Source organism: Silurus meridionalis, chromosome 13 (assembly GCF_014805685.1).
Source record: "Silurus meridionalis isolate SWU-2019-XX chromosome 13, ASM1480568v1, whole genome shotgun sequence".
Lineage (NCBI taxonomy): Eukaryota > Metazoa > Chordata > Actinopteri > Siluriformes > Siluridae > Silurus > Silurus meridionalis.
Genome location: NC_060896.1, coordinates 2,881,389 through 2,888,888, shown reverse-complemented (window position 1 = coordinate 2,888,888; position 7,500 = coordinate 2,881,389). Strand labels below are relative to the sequence as shown.

The 7,500-nt window shown below is 43.7% G+C and overlaps 1 protein-coding gene across 1 annotated transcript in view; it reads left to right on the top strand.

The window, feature by feature from the left end:
• Window positions 1-7,500, top strand: part of LOC124395880 (TCDD-inducible poly(ADP-ribose) polymerase) — a 25,768-nt gene that overhangs the window by 3,154 nt on the left and 15,114 nt on the right.

The following is a 7,500-nucleotide window of genomic DNA, read 5'->3' as shown; positions in this document are numbered from 1 at the left end:
AAAAGCAAATAAGCTATATTTATATATAAATGATAGGGTTGTAAAAGTGCAGGTATGAGGTAGTGAGTAAACAGCAGCCACTCAGTGCAAATGACATGGTGTGTGTGTGTGTGTGTGTGTGTGTGTGCAAATATAATGGTGCATTGTGCAGTGAAATGTGGTAAAAAATGTAAACATGTGACCATACAGAGGTCATGTAGTGCCTCCAGAGCAAAATGTGCAAAGAAGCAAGAAGAGAATGAGGGATGAGGCAAGCGACATGTTGCCAAATGACCAACACTATTAATATCATAGAGCTCACTTTCTTCTCTCATGAATCAGTGGAAATGTACTGTTCAGGGTCAGAGATGAGGATATGGGGTTATAACAGTCATATATGTGTGTTATTACACTATTATGCATATGTAGAAGCACCCAGGTGTGCTGTTCCTCGTCCGGCTCTCAGGTGAGCTCGAGCAGCAGGTATGTTGAGACAGGTCGACTGCAACCGCATGACTCTTTCAAATGAGACTGAATGCAATGAGGCGGATTATAGAGCGTTATTGAACTCTTGTGTGTGTGTGTCTTGGGTGTGTGTGTGTGAGTGTGTTGGGCGTGGTTGCCACTCACAGGGTTCCAGAGGAAAATGTGTGTGTTTGACTGACGGGAAGTTTAGACTGGATTTTATTTGTGTGCGAGGTGTGTGTCGTCTGTTGCTTGCATGACGCTCTCGGCCCTGACACACCAGGAAATGAAGTAGTGGAATGACCTGTTTTTCTCTCGCTCTATCTATCACACACACACACACACACACACACACACACACAGAATCACTGTGACGATGCTCACACAAAGAGTCTCACATGGACAGTATGTCATTGACACAGCTGTACACTGCACTCATGTGTGTGTGTGTGTGTGTGTTAGGGTCAGTGGCATGCAGATAAATGAGGCCCCCACACGCACATGTGCCCAGACGTGCAAACACACACACACACACACACACACACACACACACACACACACACACACACACACCCCAACCACTGAACGAGTTCATGCAAATTTTCTCAGAGAGTAGGAAGGCGCACACATGCCTCTTTCAATCACACTCTCTTTCACACACACACACACACACACACACACACACACACACACACACACGCTTACTTATGGATTAGCTAGCTCACCACACAGTGTAAAAAACTTTCCCTAACCAACAGAGCCTTTTTGTTTATCCGGGATGTGCAATACGGCAAGACATATCGTATCGCGATACTTTTTCGTGTTTTCTCCAGTCAGTCAGGGCGGAGGTACAGTTTTTCATTTTTCATATTACAGCAGGTCCTGAAGTGTTTTCTCGCTCTTTTATTCCACCACAGCAATGTTCCAACAAGTCCAGAACTTGTTTATTAATGACTTGATTCATTATAACAAACGAGTCGTTGGAGTTTCGATCTCTTTCACGTTGTGGAATATTTATGAAACTGGTTAGTTCCCGTTCTCACTTCGGGTTATAACGCTTGTAGATGGCACGGCTCTATTTTCACCGGTCCTTTTTTTTATTTTCGTTTTACAATAATAAGACGAAATAATCTTGTATCTTGTTGCAAAGAACCCATTTCTTTCTGACCAGTCAGAACGTAGAACTCGGCGATGCTAAATGATAGTATGCGAAACGAAATTCCTCACGGACATAAAAATTATAAAACGACACCATCTTGACAACTACTCGGTTGTTATCGTAAATGCCAGACCGTATTAGAAGACGGATATACGTATAAAAAAAAGAAACGAACCAATCAGAATCGAGACTCTAAAATATGTTTTTTTGCAGCTAGCGAGTGTCGAATACATGCTGTGGTGTATTAGCAGATCGCAGAAAATGGCTAATCAGCTTTATTTTGTTTACTTATACTTTTGATGTTTTGAGTACAGGACTGTGAAAATGTAGGACGTAGGGCTGTTTCCTGACCCCAACTTTAACCACACACACACACACACCACAGCTTTGTCCGGAACATTCCGGACGTATTGTCATGGAAATCCGTAGCTCCTTTTGCAACCGTTCAGCTTTCAGAGGAATTCCATTTCACCCTGTGCTAATTAACTATGCCTCGTCGACACCTCAGAGGACCTGTGAAGTGTTTAGAGCAAGCAGAGCACCCCCCTACTGTGTGTGTGCGTGTGTGTGTGTGTGTGTGTGTGTGTGTGTGTGTGTGTTTGAGACCCCCTGAGGGCGGTTATAAGCAGGAGATAAGCACTGCATTGTTTGTGGCTGTTTGCAATTGCAAGCTGTTCGTTTGCTGCCTGCTCAATATTGCAGCTAATTCTGGGAAAAGCTTTGAATAATAGTCAGTGTATTAGCATGAGCATGTGTGTGTGTGTGTGTGTGTGTGTGTGTGGGGTTGAAGCTCGGGTCAGGAAAGGCCTCGCATCTTGTATTCTTACAGTCCCATACTGTCAAAAGCATAAGCAGAAGTGAAGCAAATATAGCTGATTAGTCAAGTTCTGTGACTCACTAATACGCCGTGGCGCGTATTTGACACCCGCTAGCCACTTTCCGTCACGTTGCGACGACATTCTGAGTAAAAATATAAAATATTTACCTCAGGTTAACACATTCGGTCAGTTTGACCGCACACGGTACCTTATTCGCGAGCTAGCGAATGCAGAACGGCTAGCGGGCTAGCACTAACTGCTAAAACTCCGCCTTAAAAACCTCAAAAGATAATCATAAGTCGATATTCATACAAACGTACGTAAATATACTCGATTCTTTGCAATCAGAAAAAAAGGAGTTACTGAAGACACAGCCACGGCTAACGGTTTTCTTCTTTGTCGTTTGTTTATGAATTTCTTTCTATTTATTGAATAGCAAAAGTTCCTCAGAAACACGAGAAGGGTAGTTGAAGTAAACGTGTGAGAAACGTGGTTTTACGGTGTGACAGATGCCGATTGCGTTCACAGGACGCTAGTGTCATTGCTAGCGTGCTGAGCTAGGTGTTAGCGGCGCGAGCCAGCAGACGATGAGCTAAACTTCAGAACTTCAAACTTCAGTAACCAGGAGACTGCATTACAACCTCTTCGACTCGGGTCAGACGAGTCTGTGTGTGTGTGTGTGTGTGTGTGTGTGTTAGCTCAAGGGCATTGACCCTCGACTTATATGATTTGGTTTCCGTGAGAACGGTAGCTATGGAGAGGACTGCGTGACTCGCTGCGTGACTCTCGTCCGAGTGTCAAGGTCACGGTGACCTGAAACTCGGGCGTTTGCATGTGATAACGTTTCTGTGTGTGTGTGTGTGTGTGTGTGTGTGTGTGTGTGAGAGGGAGGGAGGGTGAGATAGCATGTGAGACGAGCTGTGGAATTGCTCACCAAGGCGAGGTCTCTCTGGCTTTTCATTAAACATAGTGTCACAAAAACACACACACACACACACAGTTTGTGCTTATGTGTCATAACATAATGTGACCGTCCCAAAAAGTACACACACTCAGTGAGATGAAACACACCATCCGTTCCTGTGCTTGTGGTTCGAACGGCTGTGAGTTCAGGAACTTCGTGGTTGGAGCTCAGGTACTTCATAAACCCATCGCTGAAGCCCTCGTGCAGGCTCTCCGTGTGGAGGAAACGAGAGAACTTTCTAGCCCAAGATGAAAACAAAAAAAGGAAGCTGGGCGCGCCAGCGGCAGCTCCTTCGCTGCCTGTGATCTCCTCAGGAGGAAGAGAGGAAAGCCCTGAACACTTCCCGAGCAGCTCTCATTCACACGCTTTCATTGCTCCTCTCGTCTCCAGCGGCGTCTCACCGCACCGTCACGCTGCTGCTTCTCGCACCAGGCATGTGACTGCACAACGTCGGTGTTGTTGCTGTTGTTGTTCCTGTTGTTAAATCGAACAAACAAATGAAGGCAAAATAAATCACATGATCTTCAGGCTGTTTGTTCCTGATGGACTATAAAATTATATTTACATTTTCACACACTGTTTACAGCATAGGAACAAAATAAGTGTATATTGTAGAGGCGATACGGGACAAAATATCGTATCACGATCCTCAAAGACTTTTAAATATATACAAACACTTATATTTGTGTGTGTGTGTGTGTGTGTGTGTGTGTGTGTGTGTGTGTGTTCAAGCGACGCTACCATGTTAATTATAAACGTACAGAGAGATGGAGAGATGAGAAAGGACAGAGAGAGAGAATGAGATAGTGCTAAGAAACAGACAGAATGATGAAAAAGAATGAGCGAGCTAGAGAAATAGAGAGATAAACTGAGAGGTGAAGAAGGAGAGAAGAAGATAACGAGAGGATAGAAAGGAGATGAAGTAAGAGAGAGATGAAGGTGACTAAGAGATCTAGAGAAATTGAGAGATTGAAAGAGATACAGAGAGGAAAAAGGATGAGAGGTAGAGAAATTGACAGATAGATAGAGAGACAAAGAGAGGGAAGGAAAATTTTAGAAATGAAGAGTTTGACAGAGATGAAGAGAGAGAAATACAATGCGAAAGATAGAGAAGTCGAGAGATAGACGGGAGATAGAGTGAAAGAGTGAGAAAGAATGAGAGCAATAGAAATAGAGAGAGTGAGATAAAGAGAGAATAGGAATTAGACAACTAGAGAAATTGAGAGAGAGAGAGAGAGAGAGAGAGAGAGAGAGAGAAAGAAAGAGAGGGGAAAGAAAGCTGGAAATGAGAAAACTAGAAAAGGGGGCACTGCATGGAGCCGTGAGCTGGTGTGGTCAAAGGCCAATTACCGAAGTGTTTGAATATGAGACGTGACCTCAGAACCATGAGATCTCTGTAATAACGTGATGTTTGATCGTAAGGAATTTACGAGGTCCTGATTGCCTTTCACTTTTGTGTGTGTGTGTGTGTGTGTGTGTGTGTGTGTGTGTGAGAGAGAGAGAAGATCAGTAAAACCGATAATGATGAGGATGATGATAACGATGATGCCACAGTTAGATTTTCGGTAGTTTTCGTGATTTTCTTTTTAAATATATATTCGATAATCATTTTAAATTGACTTCAAATCTACTGATTTAATGTAATCTAATCAGTATAATCATAAGATCTCGAATTCACATTTCCTGAAGAAACTGTGGGAAATTAAGAATTCATTTATATACAGTAAGAATAATAGAAATATACATATATATAAAAGAAATGCTGACACGTACATATATGCTGTAAAGGTTGTACATTATGATAGTGTATTTGCTCTGTTTTGCTCAATGATGTACTATTATCTGTTAAATTATTAACATTTATTGACAAATGACAGTACACTACCGCACACTCATCACCAGTCACCAACACTCCTGAGAAGGCGAGGCTATGTCCCCACTTACATCAGGTTACACATCGGAAAGCATCTCCATTGTAAGTCAGGAACTACTTGTAGTAATTAATACCATTTTTCAGTTCTGTTTTATGTAAGGCCCTGGTCCAGGGTGAGATCGGATCTTCCAAGCCACGAAAATGATCGAGTTTCTGCAGAAAAATCGCAGAGTCAGAAATAACGAGGAAAAGAGAAGTGCAGGAAGTTTGAGGAAGTGTGAGGGAAACGCTGAGGAGGCTGTTAGTGTAACGCGTTAGTCAAGGAAAGGATGCAGTCATCTTCCAGGATATGTGTGAGAGAAAGAGAGCGAGAGAGAGAGAGAGAGAGAGAGAGAGAGAGAGAGAGAGAGAGAGAGAGAGAGAGAGAGAGAGATTAACCTAGGGAGAAACAGTGAGACAGACAGAAAAAGAATTAAACAGACAGACAGAAAGAGAGAAAGAGACAGACAAAGACAGACAGAAAGAGACAGACAGAAAAAGACAGACAAAAAGAGACACACAGACAGACAGAGAAAGAGAGAGACAGACAGAAAGAGAGAGAGAGACAGACAGAGACAGATGTATGTCACGTGACCCATTAAATCTCTGTGTGTGTGTGTGTGTGTGTGTGTGTGTGTGCGCGTGTGTGATGTGTGATGTTGAAATGGCATCTTAAAATGTGATGTGATTGTGACACACACTTAACATAAATAGGAAATATTGCACCACAGTTATGCAAATATTAAAGGTTTGTATTTCCTTCTCTATTTCTCAAGTCTTTTCATGTCTCTTCCTCACGTGTCCTGCGTGTGAACCCCGTGTTCACGGCAGATTAGCTCGGGGGGGGGACGTCACACACAGCCGAGAGCTAGCGGCGTTTTGTGTTTCGTGACTAAAGAAATGCTATGTGTCGTAGATTGAGTGTGTGTGTGTGTGTGCGTGTGTGATGTGTGATGTTGAAATGGCATCTTAAAATGTGATGTGATTGTGACACACACTTAACATAAATAGGAAATATTGCACCACAGTTATGCAAATATTAAAGGTTTGTATTTCCTTCTCTATTTCTCAAGTCTTTTCATGTCTCTTCCTCACGTGTCCTGCGTGTGAACCCCGTGTTCACGGCAGATTAGCTCGGGGGGGGGACGTCACACACGGCCGAGAGCTAGCGGCGTTTTGTGTTTCGTGACTAAAGAAATGCTATGTGTCGTGTAGATTGAGTGTGTGTGTGTGTGTGTGTGCGTGTGTGTGTGCGGCTGTCATTGCCCAGCGGGTCAGGTACGGGTCACGGTCACCGTGGCACCGAGGCGAGTCGCAGCACGAATGTACGGTCAAAGGGACACGGCCGACTATGTTAAGATTCTCTCTCTCTCTCTCTCTCTATCTTTTTTTCTTTCATTCTCTCCCTCGTTCACTCATATTGCCATGACAACATTATCATCAGATACAACGTCACAGTCCTGAATTCACTCACTTCTAAAGATAATGATTCCTCTATACTTGAACATTACACTGGTGTGTGTGACAGAGAGAGAGAGAGAGAGAGAGAGAGAGAGAGAGGAATTGTAACATAATCCATTCGTGTGTGTGTGTGTGTGTGTGTGTGTTTCGGTTGTGCGATGCCCCAGTGTCCCGCAATCCTTCGTATTGTGTTCCGGCTCTTTGTGCTCGGTGACAGGAAGCGAGTGTTCACAGAGGCACAGAGGGAGAGGAACACACTCTACTGTAACACACCGGCTTATTCTCTCTGAGGTGTGTGTGTGTGTGTGTGTGTGTGTGTGTGTGTGTGTGTGTGTGTGTGTGTGTGTTGAGGTTTGGGGGGGGTATAAAACACCTTTCACCTCGATTCTCCTCCATGCCGTGCTTTTATTACCCGCTTTATCTCTGGTGTTTGGACCTGTTTCTCCCCCATCGTTTTCTTTTATTACTCACCTTCAAATACACTGAAATCATACTGAGCCACGGATTTTCGTTATTGGTTCATTCAGTAGGTCACGTGACACGTGGTCTCTGTCTGTCTGTCTCTCTGTTTCTATCTCTGTCTGTCTGCCTGTCTCTATCTCTGTCTGTCTGTCTGCCTGTCTCTATCTCTGTCTGTCTGTCTGCCTGTCTGTCTGTCTATCTGTCTGCCTGTCTCTATCTCTGTCTGTCTGTCTGTCTGTCTGTCTGTCTGTCTGTCTCTCTCTGTCTGTCTGTCTCAATC